Below are 15,185 nucleotides of genomic sequence, written 5' to 3'. Positions count from 1 at the left end.
TCGTAGATAGGCACATCTAAGAGACACAAATAAAACTTTGGTTCAGTGAGGCGTTCGTCAATAGTAGACAATACGCACGCACACGCACACACACATAAATGACTGCAGTCTGAGCCAACTGAGGCATCTCCGCTGTATGAGAAGTAGCGAGAGAGGGAGAGAGAGAGAGAGAGAGAGAGAGAGAGAGAGAGAGAGAAAGAGAGAGAGAGAGGGGGGGGGGGAATGGAAGTAGAAACGGAGTGTACAGTTTGGCAGTAATTACAGTGCATGTGAGCTTTGCTTTCCGTGTTATGTTTAATTTTTAAGTGGTGGGCACTCCGAAGCTCAGACAAAAACACACGACCATACGTGTTCTGCTGGGCAGGCTGGCACCAAAAGCAGCTACTACGCCGCAATTCCGCGCTACGGACCGGTGGGCGTCCTTTCAGTGCATTAGATTTTAAAACTCTGTCCCCCTCGCTAGACCGGAAAATGGCGATGAGTGTTTTTTTCCGGGCGGGTTGGCGCGCGGCTCCGCGGCTAAGCTGCGTGCAGCGCTGATTAAAGTTTCTGCACTAGCGGCCACCGACGATATCTCATTAACCTGCGTATGCTGATTGCTGGAGGCCGGTTTATGTGCCGAGGAGAATTTTCCACCTGCCTCGTCAGTGGCGCGTTGGGCGCTCTGGAAACGCTAGCAATTACCGGATCGTAATCCTCCGTACTGTTCCTCGTAATGAAACACACGAGTCCCGGTCGTGTACGCTGCCGAGCCGAAGCTACCGTGTATTCCAGATTGTCCGCTCTGTTACACATTAATCATTCCCCACTGTGCACGTCATTATCGTATCGCCCAAGCAGCTGAAAACACAGCAATCGCAGTGTATTTAATGAATCTTATAGGCGTGTTAGATTGCAGTAACTACATTTTTTCTGGGTTCGAAGGAGGGAACGACCCGGGCGGCATTTACGCACAGCCTAGTGACTCCCACGACAAACACATGAAATTTTGAAAATTTATGTAGCCTGCAACTACGGAAATGATTTGTTGAAATTTGAGCGCTAATACCGGCACTGTAGTACCTGATACACAGTAAAACATTACTGTAGTATCCGATGCATCGCATGAAACAGTATTGTAGTATCCGATACACGACCTAACTCGTTATAACGACTAATGTAAATTAAGTCTGCATTCGCCTGTCATATTTCCACTGGCGACGCGTCCAATCCGCGGCACTTCAGCTGGCAAAACCGCCAAGACTACTAAAATAATTTATTAAAAAACTAAAAAACCCGCCTCGATTGCAAAAAAAGCACCTAGTGTTAACCCAGGTTTCGGCGTAGATAACTACACCATCTTCAGAACAACAATAAAACCCATAAGTGCCTAAGAAGACCTTTGTCAATGATTAAAAGAACACCATAGCTATACATTTATAAACGAAAACGAAAAGGAAAACACAAACAGTACATATGTACAAAGTCAGAACCACTACTTAACTTAATAGTGTACGCTCCACCTCACACTGGCCTATGTTCAATGGGCCATGACCCGCCATAAATGTATAGCTATGGTGTTCTTTTAATGATTGACAAAGGTCTTCGTAGGCACTTGTGGGTTTTATTGTTGTTCTGAAGAAGGTGTAGTTATCTACGCCGAAACCTGGGTTAACACTTGGTGCTTTTTTCGCAATCGAGGCGGGTTTTTTAGTTTTTAAATATATTAACCAACGATTGCTGACGCGCTGCGATGTTGAAGGTTCTTACTAAAATAATTGTTCCCGGAATTTTGGGGTTTAAAGTGAGTTCGATTTTGCGGGAAGCGGGATACTTCATATAATTTCATCCAAATCAGGACTATTAAATTGTTTCCTTCCCGTAGCCGAAGATAGATGCTTGCACTCTTAAAGCTTGCAAAATCAAGTGAACAAATGACTTTTTTAAAATATTAATATATTTTTGCAAAAATATGTTCTTGGTTGTACTAAAGAACCACTCCCAAAATTGTCATCATGTTTATTATGACAGCTATACCTGTCATAGAAGCGCACTATTCAGAGTTGCCCGCCATACCAGTGATTGCAAGTGAATAACAACGCAAAAGCAAGGTCATAGTCTTACCCTAATAAGACGTTATTCAATACATTTCTGTAGGCCACCGCCGCGTTTTTCGTCCGTTTCTAAAGGCTACCCTCAGGAACTACTCTCAGGATTTCAATACAGTTTTCACTAATGCATAGACACAGAATTGACGAGGAACGTTCTTTGTGTATAATTTATTATTGTAGTAATGATGAATGTGTAATGTACATATTATTATCTGTTCCATATTTAATTGGTGTTTGCAGTAACGTATCGTGGCTTTGTGACAACTGCGAGCTTGTCAGCTGCAGGGGAGGCGGTACCTGGCGGGAAAATAAGTAAACAGACGCCGCAATTACAGAGAGCAGAAAAGCTGTACATGTCTGTCTATATTACATATGATGAATTAAATCCCCCTCCCACGGTTCTTCTGTACGTATGTGAGGACTGTCAGTGGCTGCAATAGGGATTTCACTAATCCTATTCACCAGTAGGTAGACTGATTCACGAATAAGGTTTGTATTAATAACTTATCACTGCAACGCCAGAGAACCAGTTTGCCGTAGATACATCCGTATTGCTGCCCATGTGAAGTCGGGGCGGGTCGCTAGTAACAAACGAGGGGTGTTCAATAAGCAATGTAACACTTTTCGTCTCGACCAATTTCGGCTGAACAATGGAGAATTTGTTGTGGAACATCGTACAATATTTCCGTTCCAGCGCCTATAATTTCATGAAGTTCCGATAGGTGGGCGCACTGCACGTAGCCTTCAAAATGTCGTCTGTAACGGAGTTGCAAATTTGGAAATTTGTGGTAGGGACTATGGGACAAAACTGCTGAGGTCATCGGTCCCTAGGCTTGCACACGTACTTAATCAAAGTTAAACTAACTTACGCTAAGGACAACACACACACCCATGTCCGAGGGAGCACTCGAACCTCCGACGGGAGCAGCCGCACGAACCGTGACAAGGCGACCTAGACCCCACGGCTAACGGAGGCGCGTTCCAAGCAGAGAGGTGTCATTGAATTTCTTGCGGTGGAAAACCAGAGCTTCACAGATTTCATACGCGCTTGCAGAATGTCGACAGAGACATTGCAGTGAAAAAAATCACGGTGAGTCGTTGAGCGAGGCGTATGTCATCATCGCAGCAAGGTCGGGCAAACCTCTCCGACCGCCCTCGTGCCGGCCGCGCATAATTGTGATTGCTGCAGTGGTGGAACGTGCGGACACTCTCATACAAGGTGATTGACGGATCACAAGTAAACAGCTCGCTGCTCAACTTCACGTCTCCGTTGGTAGCGCTGACAAACTCGTCCATCAGTCGGGGTACTAACCGGGATGTGCTCACTTGTTCCTCGCCACCTAACAGAAAACTACAAGAGGCGACGAAGGACCGCCTGTGTGCATTTCCTTGCGCGTTATGAGGCTGATGATGGCAGTTTTTTGTCGAATATCGTCACGGGCTGTGAAACATTGGTTCATCACTTCGAAATGGAAACAAAACGGCACTCTATGGAGTGGCGCCACATCACCTCGCCTCCCAACAAGAAGTTCAAACCCGTAGCCTGACCCGGTGAAGTCATGGCGAAGGTCTTCTGGAACTCTGATGGCGTTATTCTGCTAGAGGTCTTTCCTCATGGCCCAACTATCAACTCTGAAGTGTCCTGTACTACCATCAGAAAATTGAAGAAAGGGCTTCAGTGTGTTCATCGCCACGAAAGTGCAAACGAACTTCTCCACGACAGTGTAAGGCCTCACAAAAGCCTGTGGACCCGAGGGCAGCTCACAAAACTTCACTGGACTGTTCTTCCTCATCCACCCTGCAGCGCGAATCTCGCACCTTCAGACTTCCATCTGTTTGGTCCAATGAAGGAGTTGCATTCTGCGGGAAGCAGTACGTGGTTGATGTGGAGACTGTTGATGCAGCAAGGCGTTAGCTCCTACACCGACCGGTAGATGATGATGATGTTTGGTTTGTGGGGGCACCCACCTGCGCGGTTATCAGCGCCCGTACACATTCCCAATCTGTACACTGTCCAATCTAGCTACTTTCATGAATGATGATGGAATGGTGAGGACAACACAAACACCCAGTCCCCGGGCAGAGAAAATCCCCAACCCGATCGTGAATCGAACCCGGTACCCCGCGATCCAGAGCCCCTAGACCACGAGCTGCGGACCCGACCGGTAGGGTGCATACAGGCTCTCCCAGTAACACAGCACAGGGCCGTCGCATTGAACGGAAACTATGTTGAAAAATGTGATTTTGTAGCCTAAAAAATGCGTAATAATATGGAGTATTGGAATAGTCAATAAATGCAACCTACTTTCAGAAAAAAAGCGTTGCAGTACTTATGGAACGCCACTCGTATAATTACTAGCTGTACCCCGTGGTGTCACCTGCGGTTAAACAGTTTAAATAAATGCTAATGCCGAAACTCACCATCCACGCGTATGCACCATAACAAAACTTATCTCTTGCAAGTATTGAGCACGAGCCACTTCCGGTCCAGCAAGCCGCGCTGATAGAATACATGTTGCTCATAAGCCGTCACTCTTTTACTTAAAGAAAAAAAAGGCACCACCGATCAGCGAATTACAAATGTGCGTGAGAACGCAGCAAATAATTTCACGACTGTTTGGCGACATGCCTAGAACGGAAAACGTCATAATCGTGTGTGTAGAGCCGTAAATCTATCGTAATAAGTGTCCGTAAACAACTTTCCGAGACTGTTCTCTGCGTCTAGGTACAGGCTCCTGGTTCTCGATATACGTATTCCTCCAACGTAGAGGTCTGCGTGCGAAAAACAGGTTGTGTCCAGATGAATACCTGCCACTTTTAATGTTCGTTAAAACCCAGGCTCAGCGAGATTTCACCGACAGGGACGTCGAGCCATGCTGACTCCTGTGCTAGGTTTGTAGATTGAGGATTCATGGCGCTAATAGTCCGGTCGAGGTGGTCCAACAGATTCTCGATTGGGTTTAAATCTGGGGAGTTTGGTGGCCAAGAGGAATGTGCTAAACTCGTACCGGTACTCTTCAAGCCACGCACGTAAACTGCGAGCCACCTGACACATTGTGGTCCTTGTAGATGCCATCGTGCCTAGGAAAACCATACTGCATGAATGGGTTGACATTGCCCCCAAGTACAGATGCATACGAGGGCCATTTGAAAAGTCCGTACAAAAATAAAAACTACTTACGTGTTTGGAGTAAACCTTTTTTATTTTTCGACATAGTCTCCTTTTAGACTTACACACTTCGTCCAACGCTGTTCTAATTTGTTAATCCCTTCCGAATAATAGGATTTGTCCAAGTCTGCAAAATAGCTATTACTTGCTGCAATCACCTCCTCGTTTGAATAAAATCTTTGTCCCGCCAGCCCATTTCTTGAAATTGCGGAACAAATAGTAGTCCGAGGAAGCCAAGCCTGGTGAATAGGGGGGATGTGAAACGAGTTGGAATCCTATTTCCATTAGTTTTGCGACCACAACTGCTGAGGTGTGTACTGGTGCATTGTCATGATGGAAAAGGACTTTTTTGCTGTTCATTCGCCGGCGTTTTTCTTGCAGGTCGGTTTTCAAACTGTCCAATAACGATGAATAATATGCACCTCTAATAGTTTTACCCTTTTCCAGATAGTCTATGAGGATTATCCCTTACGAATCCCAAAAGACAGTCGCCGTAAACTTTCCGGCCGAAGGAATGGTCTTCGCCTTTTTTGGTACAGATTCTCCCTTGGTGACCCATTGTTTAGTATGTTGTTTGGTCTCAGAAGTCTACTAATGTATCCATGTTTCATCCACAGTGACGAAACCCCCCTTAAAGTCCTGTGGATTCTTTCTGAACAGCTGCAAACAATCCTTGCAACACTTCACACGATTAAGTACTTGGTCAAGCGTGAGAAATCGCGGAACCCATCTTGCGGATAGCTTTCTCATGTCCAAATCTTTATGCAAAATATTATGTACCCGTTCATTCGAGATGCCCACAGCACCAGCAATCTCACGCACCTTAACGCTTCTGTCATCCATCACCATATCATGGATTTTATCAATGATTTCTGGAGTCGTAACCTTCACAGGGCGTCCAGAACGTTCAGCATCACTTGTGCCCATACGGCCACTCCGAAAATTTTGAAAACCACTTATAAACTGTTCTAATCGAAGGTGCAGAGTGACCATAATGTTTATCAAGCTTCTTTTTAGTCTCCTGAGGCGTTTTTCCTTTCATAAAGTAATGTTTATATCATCACATGAAGTTCGTTTTCGTCCATTTTTTGACAATCACTCGACTTCCTTGATTCACAGGAATGCCAAACACAAAGAAATAGACCAGTATCGCTGAAACTTGGTGTGCGTTCTTTCCAAAGATGCTACTAACTAAACATGACCTCGATTCGCGCCGGTGGTGCCATCTCTCGGACTTTACACGGACTTTCCAAACGCCCGTCGTACTTGTGTTGATCCATTGTGTCTTCCAGAAAGACGAAATCACCTAGGGAGTGCCACGTAAACATTTACCAAACCATAAGGCTCCCTCCTCCAGCTTGGACCCTTCCGACGGTTGTTGCAGAGTGTTTGCTTCCCACGCCGTTGGAGCATAATACGAGATTCATCTGAAAAGGACATCCAGTTGCGGTACTGGGGTGCAAATTGCAGCCCTCGTCGCTGATGAATAGCAGTCAGCATGGGTCGATGAACCAGGCGGGTGTTGTGGAGGGCCAAACGCTGCAACTCTGACCGAAAGATCTTTGAGGAGACACTGTTGGTAGCCGCCCCGGGTCATCAGGGCTGTCAGTCTCTTATCAGTTGCACGTCTGTTCACCCGTAAATATCTCCGCAGCCTACGTTAACACTTGTTTTCTATGGCCTGTAGTGCGCAACAGTTCCCTTGGCGTCTTTTTGCATAGCGCCATTTTGCCATGCACTATATGCTTTAACCACGGCGGCATGCCAGCAGTGTACAAACCTAGCTGTTTCGGAAATGCCTCCACCGTTGGTGACCAATGATCACGCTCTTTTGCGCGTCAGAGTAATCTATCCGTTTCTCGAATACGACAACGACTCCGCTGTTCTTACCACCTGACTCGCTTTATATACCCTCCACTCCTAGTGCCTGCCTCGTGCTGCATGTGAGTGGCTGTTGCACGTTGACGCCGGCCGCGGTGACCGTGCGGTTCTAGGCGCTTCAGTCCGGAACCGCGCTTCTGCTGCGTCGCAGGTTCGAATCCTGCCTCGGGCGTGGATGTGTGTCATGTCCTTAATTAGGTTTAAGTAGTTCTAACTCTAAGGGACTGATAACCACAGATGTTGTCCCATAGTGCCCATAGCACTTGGCAAACGCGAGCATTTTATAAGCCTCCCGTATGTGGGCATATCACCCACCTCCACCGTATGAGTTTGCGCTACATCTCCCCAAAACCTCTGTGTCCGCTAGCTTCTATATTCGTATACATTTCGACCTTGGTTGCGAGCAGTTGGTTCGCTTTGCGGGAACCCAGCGCCGAGCAGTCTTTTATTTGAACGTCCGTCCACACGGAACGCAGAGTACACCAATAAAACACCTTATTTTGACGCTATCCATTCGAGCTCTTCGGGGATCACGTACGCCACTGTAAACCTATTTACTTCATTTTTCACATTCATTTGGAAACTACTTCTGTTGTTCGGAGCGTAACTGGACAGGTTTGTCAAAGGGATGTCTGTTGTGACAGACACTGCACCACTGACCAAACACACGTTTATACGAATTGAAATCGAATGGCTACTCCAGCGCCATATAAGGTAATGTTTTCATTTCGCGAACAGCGCACCCACTTCAGCCTTACAATGGTCGGGTTCCAAACTGTAGTTAGCTGCAAGCTACGGTCGTTTTTGTGTCAGAAAGTTTTATCTCGAGAGTTTCTTGCATAACGCTATGCAAGAATCCATTTGTACGATTACTAACAAATTTCTAGTCGAATGAAATTCGGTGTCTGTTCTCCAGAGCATGCTCTGCTAGCGCTGATTTATCAGAATAACAAAGGAGCCGCGCGGGGTAGCCGCGCGGTCTAGGACGCCTTGTCGCAGTCCTTGCGGCTCCCTCCGTCGGAGGTTCGAGTCCTCCCTCGGCCATGGGAGTGTGTGTTGTCCATAGCGTAAGTTAGTTTAAGTTAGATTGAGTAGTGTGTAGGCTTAGGCACCGATGACCTCAGCTGTTTTGTCCCATAAGACCTTACCACAAATTTCCAAAATTCCAAATAACGAAGGTGAAAAGCCTCTCATGTTTTCACTGCGCTGTATGATAGTACGCCCAGTCTACCCGGCGTAAAACTGTCCGCACCAAGACGGTATTTTATATACCCGTGGAGTTCTGTGGCCTGCATCGCCTTTTGCAGGCTTCATAAGTTGCTGGAGCCCTGAAGACCTATGAAATTTTGTGGCTCTTTAGGTGCCGGCTAGTCTTTCATGTTACTGAGCCACAGAAGGGCGAAAACGCAAGCTTTTTGTGTCGTTCTGCTTATGTGTCTTCGGAGAGATGGCTTGCAAAAATTGTCTGTTATTGCACCCGTTTTCAGTGAATATTTTGGGTACGTGGCTCTATTCCTTTGACATGTTTTCAGCGTCTGAAGTGGCTTTCGTATGAGGTATCAGGCTCCTCAGAACAGGACGTTTCTGCGATCGATGGCGCTAGCTGGTAGCGTTCTGACGAGAGTCTCGTGGTTGAGTTTCAGGTAAACACTGCGGTCGGGACACCCATTTGCTTTTCGGCGGACGAGGACGTCAAGGAATGCCATGGCACCATCTGTATCTACCTGCTATCCTGAACGTCTTGTTGTCACGGATGTTGATGTGATCCAAGAATTCTTCCAGCTTTTCACATCCACGAGGCCAACGAACGAATGTATCGTCGACGTATCGACAAACGCAACTTGTCGAAATCAATGCCGTCAGAGTGCTCTGTAAACATTTCGGTTTCAACTGGAGCCCATGGGCTGCACATTGCGACGCCATCCGTCTGGTTAAATTATTCTCGGCCACACAGAAAATACGATAATGTGAAATTTGGTTAAATAAATCCACAAGTCTGTCGTTAAAGAGCTCAGAGAGCAGATCTGTAGAATCTTTGATGGGAACGCGCGTGAATAATGAGAGCACATGAAAGCTCACTATTATATGCCCTTCTCCAAGGCGCAGACGTTTCATTCCGTTGATGAAGTCGTTCGTGTGGGACCATAATGCGAAGTGAGTAGGCTGGCCGCAGAGCACTTGGCCGAAAGCTCGTGGACATTTAACCAATGGACGTGGCTGGAAACTAGAGACCATTTTATTAATATATTTCGCCATGAAACTATGTATTCGCAGACAAGGAATGTAAGTGTTCAGTAGAGAGAGAGAGAGAGAGAGAGAGAGAGAGAGAGAGAGAGAGAGAGAGAGAGAGAGTGACAGAGAGTGACAACGTTACCCGTTTATAAGAAGGCGCATTCGCATCGTGGTTGGCCAAAACCATGTTGTGAGAATCGCCGCACGATGTGTAATGTCTATCCTAGTTCAGTAGCATTTGTGTATTGTGTAATGAACCGGGGACCTAGAAACGACGGAGAGGCTTCGTAGCCCTCAGAGGTTCACAACCCCATAACAGGCCATAGCAGTCCACCCATCGCACCGCCACCCCACACCAAACCCATCAGTAGACTTACCGCACGGCGTCGTAGTATCGACAAATATCACACGATAGGTAGCGGCAGACAGCTGTTTCAATACGCCTAAGTACTAAACGAACCGTACCAAGAATATTTTTCGTAACCTCTGTATAGAATCGGGAGGATGGACATACTGAGAGTGCGGAGTGTGACAGGAGATTAGCCAAATAGTGCTCGCTTGCCACCGAGAGGAACACCAACCGAACTCCTTACTTGGTTAGTTTCTAACGTCTTGATGCAGGGCACCTCGCAACATCACAACGATTCTCTCTACCTTTGATGTCAGGGTGTTCAAATGCTATTGAACTTTCTTACAAAAAAAAAAAAAAAATAAAAAATAAAAATAAAATAAAATAAAATAAATGTGAAGACTTATGTATAAGGTGTCCAAAATTAAGGTTGTGATGTGAGTGGGAGGTCGTGTGTTAGGAGGGAGCGGGGGTAAGTATTTGCACGGGAGAGAGTGTGGTCGTGGGATAATAATTTTGTGAATAAAACTAGGCCGGATTTCACGCGCCTCAAGATAGGCAACCCAGCTTACATAGTCCACACATGGGGCATATGATATAAGCTGGGTTGCCTATCATAAGGTGCGTGAAATATTTTCCGGCCTATTTTGGCTATCCTATACATTGTGGGTCGTTGGCTCAGTTCTAAAATGTCAGAAACGAAACACAAAGGTGTCGGGTTCGATCACAGGTATACTGCCAGCATTTTTATCTGGCAGTTATCCTTTTTTCCCCCTCCGGAATGTCTGCTAATGCGAAAATGTCACTTTGCACCGCGGTACGGATCTTAGTTGGAGAGTGATCGACAGATACAGGAGAAGCTTCAGGAATGTTCCTGGGAAGTGTGGTGGGACACTTGGTGTTTCTGTTTTATGTTAATGACCTGGAAGGCAAAATTAACAGTAATCTCAGACTTCTTGTAGTTTGTAGATTTATACAGAGTGGACATTAATAAAACCGACATACTGCAGGGACAGTTTCCGGATTGGAAATGGGGCAGGAAAAGGTCCTATAACGTGTGTGCGGAAATGTGACTAATCGTCCCGTAACACAGTTCAGAGCTGCGTCGCATCCACCTCGCAACAAATGTTCAAAGTGCCCTAGATTCGATTTCAAGTGATAGGGTTAGTAGCGGTTGTCATACAGGATACACATAATCGTAGTTTGGTGCACAACATGTTGGCGGGACACTTGCCTGGAGCTTGTACTAGGGTTTGTCTCAGTATGCTGAAGAACATGGTCCTTACGCACAGTGCGTCACCTTCGTGCGCGTTGGTCTGTCTGAAAGGATCCACGATCACACAAACTCCCAAAAAGGGCTTGAAATGTTGTGTGATGTGGCTGGTGTCTGCGGAGGTACGTGTTCTGGTGTACCCTTGCTGTCTCTCGAGCGTTTCCATCTGCTTGGCCATCTCGACTTGTTCCGATATGACTACCGTACCATTCAGCTGCTTACAGTACGCCGCCTCACTCACACAGCCTGCAACACCCAAGGAACACACGTCACGCGGTCAGAGGAGCTGCCGTTCGTCAGTCCCATCTACCGTGGCAACGATTCATTTCCGGCCACGTGTTCGTGGGACATTCTTCCCTCCATTTCCAGTCTGTCTCTTCAGTTTGTCGGTTTTATTAATGTTCAACCTGTATCTTACTGAAGGGCTAGAGTGGTCACCCAGTCTCTTCTGCAGGTTGTCTTAATAGTTTCCATCGGCACCAAAGTTCAATTTTCAGTATTTCACGTAATTATTGATCAAATTTAAAACTTTAAAATGCTGTCATAATCCGTTTATTAAGAGATATAATCTTACTAATGAGTAGAATACTATTTCAGAACATGAATTTGCAATAACAATAAACAGGACTCGAGAGAGAGAGAGGAGGAGGAGGAGGAGAAGGAGGAGGGAGAAGAGGAGGACAAGGAGGATGTGGATGAGGAGGAGGGAGAGGAAAAGGGGGGAGGAGGAGGACAAGGAGGAGGGGGTAGAGGGGAGGGAGAGGAGGAGAATGAGAAGGGACAGGAGGATGAGGGAGAGAGGAGGGGAGAGGAGGGCAGATGGAGAGTGAGTAAGAAGAAGTAGATCGATAGAGTGTGGGGGAGGAGGACACGGAGAGCGTGGGAAGAAGGAGATTAGGACGTACATCCAACTCCCGTACATATTTAGCAATTGTGTAGCACTGCCGGGTTTGCTAACTTGTTATACATACGGTTCAAAAGGTTGAGTATCGATACCAGGTGTGTGCTAGGACTTTTATTTGCCACTTATCACTTCTTTCACCTCTGACAATGTTTGTATCGTTGCTTGGAGTTCACCTACAACTTTGGGTACACCCGACTGACTGATCTAGGTAACGGCATACCATATTCAATAGGATAATGGCTAGTATAGCATTGAGTTATCCGAACCAGCCCTGCAGTTGATGACAGTGTCACCTTTTTACACTATAAATAGTAACGCTAATTATATAATATCTGAGATGACTGTGTGGTGGCCGGCCGGAGTGGCCGTGCGGTTCTGGGCGCTACAGTCTGGAAACGGGCGACCGCTACGGTCGCAGGTTCGAATCCTGCCTCGGGCATGGATGTGTGTGATGTCCTTAGGTTAGTTAGGTTTAATTAGTTCTAAGTTCTAGGCGACTAGTGACCTCAGAAGTTGAGTCGCATAGTACTCAGAGCCATTTTTTATGACCGTGTGGTTCTCAGATCAACAGCAGATAAAAAAAAAAGGGCTGAAGCTATAGCGGACAGTCCGAGCAGCGCGTTGAAACCAAGTTACACGTCAGCGCTGTCATTTGTTGAGGAGTAGAGCGCACGGAGGTATTACTTGTCATACGACCCTGGTAAATGTAAACAGAGTATTTCTCGAACGTACGTACTGGTCTTTCCACCTTGGTGGACGATTTCAGCATTGCGTACAAAATTACGCCCGCGACTGGAGTGGGTGGACGCCGGCGAGACGAAAGGATACGGCGAGACGTTCGGCGCCCGCACGGCACTTTGCGGGGCCCGCACAATTACTGCAAGTTGTAATGGCGCGCTTGCGCTCGCGGCAGTGCTGCCAACCGGCGTTAAGGCGAGCAGATATTGCGTGGCTGGGTCCGGAGTGGTTGCGAGAGCGCGGCCGCCGGCGGAACTGCAGTGGAGGGAGAGCCGTTTGCCGAAAGAGGCCGTAAGTCTGCTCCCGGCCCGGGCGCCGCCTCTGGAAGGAGGCCGTCGCGCGATAAGGTTCGCTGCCCGACGCGAAATCCAATCTCACTCGGTCTACGCTTAAAATGCCAAATACTCTGCGAGACAGAACGCAAGTCTTGTTCTCAGTATGCACGGGAGCATGGAAAATAGTGGATATTACTGACGTGAAAACGGATATTGTGCTTAGCAAATGCTCCACCGAAGGTGGTTCGTATTTTGAGGAGACGTTTTTGCACGCAGCAACTATACTGCCTCGTCACAGGGTCAAACAGAGTTAGCCAACAACTGCGGGAAAATAATGCCAACACAGATTAGCAACAATCCATATATGTTATAAAAATGTACGTATGTGTTCCACATCTGCTCCTAAACAACTGGATCGATTTCCACCAAACTTGCTATACGTATCCTTTCCTGTCAGCTGTGAGGGTAAGAACCACCTACGTATCATAGTTCATGATATATGACTTCACAAATAATGAGATGCGCCAAAAACTCCCGCCAGATACATCTGGTTGAAATTTATTACTTCTGCGCTGCTAACTCTATTCGCAACACATTTCGCAGACGGGATCCACATACCCAGAATGAGATTTTCACTCTGCAGCGGAGTGTGCGCTGATATGAAACTTCCTGGCAGATTAAAACTGTGTGCCGGACCGAGACTCGAACTCGGGACCTTTGCCTTTCGCGGGCAAGTGCTCTACCAACTGAGCTACCCAAGCAATCTGCCAGGAAGTTTCATATCAGCGCACACTCCGCTGCAGAGTGAAAATATCATTCTGGAAACATCCCCCAGGCTGTGGCTAAGCCATGTCTCCGCAGTATCCTTTCTTTCAGGAGTGCTAGTTCTGCAAGGCTCGCAGGAGAGCTTCTGTAAAGTTTGGAAGGTAGGAGACGAAGTACTGGCAGAAGTAAAGCTGTGGGGACGGAGCGTGAGTCGTGCTTGGGTAGCTCAGTTGGTAGAGCACTTGCCCGTGAAAGGCAAAGGTCCCGAGTTCGAGTCTCGGTCCGGCACACAGTTTTAATCTGCCAGGAAGTTTCATATCAGCGCACACTCCGCTGCAGAGTGAAAATCTCATTCTGGAAACATCCTCCAGGCTGTGGCTAAGCCATGTCTCCGCAATATCCTTTCTTCCGGGAGTGCTATTTCTGCAAGGTTCGCAGGAGAGCTTCTGTGAAGTTTGGAAGGTAGGAGACGAAGTACTGGCAGAAGTAAAGCTGTGGGGACGGAGCGTGAGTCGTGCTTGGGTAGCTCAGTTGGTAGAGCACTTGCCCGTGAAAGGCAAAGGTCCCGAGTTCGAGTCTCGGTCCGGCACACAGTTTTAATCTGCCAGGAAGTTTCATATCAGCGCACACTCCGCTGCAGAGTGAAAATCTCATTCTGGAAACATCCTCCAGGCTGTGGCTAAGCCATGTCTCCGCAATATCCTTTCTTCCGGGAGTGCTATTTCTGCAAGGTTCGCAGGAGAGCTTCTGTGAAGTTTGGAAGGTAGGAGACGAAGTACTGGCAGAAGTAAAGCTGTGGGGACGGAGCGTGAGTCGTGCTTGGGTAGCTCAGTTGGTAGAGCACTTGCCCGTGAAAGGCAAAGGTCCCGAGTTCGAGTCTCGGTCCGGCACACAGTTTTAATCTGCCAGGAAGTTTCATATCAGCGCACACTCCGCTGCAGAGTGAAAATCTCATTCTGGAAACATCCTCCAGGCTGTGGCTAAGCCATGTCTCCGCAATATCCTTTCTTCCGGGAGTGCTATTTCTGCAAGGTTCGCAGGAGAGCTTCTGTGAAGTTTGGAAGGTAGGAGACGAGGTACTGGCAGAAGTAAAGCTGTGGGGACGGGGCGTGAGTCGTGCTTGGGTAGCTCAGTTGGTAGAGCACTTGCCCGCGAAAGGCAAAGGTCCCGAGTTCTCGGTCCGGCACTCCGCTGTATAGTGAAAATTTCATTGAAGTTCAGATGACTATAAGCTTGAGAATGCACCCTGTCATAAAGTAGCATCATTGAGGCAATAGTTTGTGGACTACAACATTCCTGAAATGAACTGGTCTGTCCAGAGTCCATACGTGAACCCAACTGAACACCTCTGGGATCAGCTTCAAGGTGGACTTCGCTCCAGACTCAAGCGTCCAACTTCACTACTTCCTCTGGTTTGGGCTCTTGAAGTATAGACTGCCATTTCTCTACAGACAGTCAGTCACATCACTGAAAGTGTCCCCATCAAAATTCAAGTCATCATAAAGGAGA

At 47.2% G+C, this 15,185-nt stretch overlaps 3 non-coding genes across 3 annotated transcripts; all 3 read left to right on the top strand.

Annotated features, from left to right (window-relative positions):
- Nucleotides 1-13,890: 13,890 nt before the first annotated feature.
- On the top strand, nt 13,891-13,965 carry Trnas-uga (transfer RNA serine (anticodon UGA)). Its single transcript has one exon. It is a non-coding gene; the product is annotated as a tRNA-Ser (tRNA).
- A 226-nt stretch (nt 13,966-14,191) lies between these two features.
- Trnas-uga (transfer RNA serine (anticodon UGA)) lies at nt 14,192-14,266 on the top strand. The gene has a single exon. It is a non-coding gene; the product is annotated as a tRNA-Ser (tRNA).
- Nucleotides 14,267-14,492: 226 nt separating this feature from the next.
- On the top strand, nt 14,493-14,567 carry Trnas-uga (transfer RNA serine (anticodon UGA)). The gene has a single exon. It is a non-coding gene; the product is annotated as a tRNA-Ser (tRNA).
- The last annotated feature ends 618 nt before the right edge of the window (nt 14,568-15,185 follow it).

The sequence above is a fragment of the Schistocerca serialis genome, chromosome 10 (genome assembly GCF_023864345.2).
Source record: "Schistocerca serialis cubense isolate TAMUIC-IGC-003099 chromosome 10, iqSchSeri2.2, whole genome shotgun sequence".
NCBI classification, from domain to species: domain Eukaryota; kingdom Metazoa; phylum Arthropoda; class Insecta; order Orthoptera; family Acrididae; genus Schistocerca; species Schistocerca serialis.
Note: the sequence above shows the minus strand (reverse complement) of the source record. Positions and strands in the feature narration are given on the sequence as shown.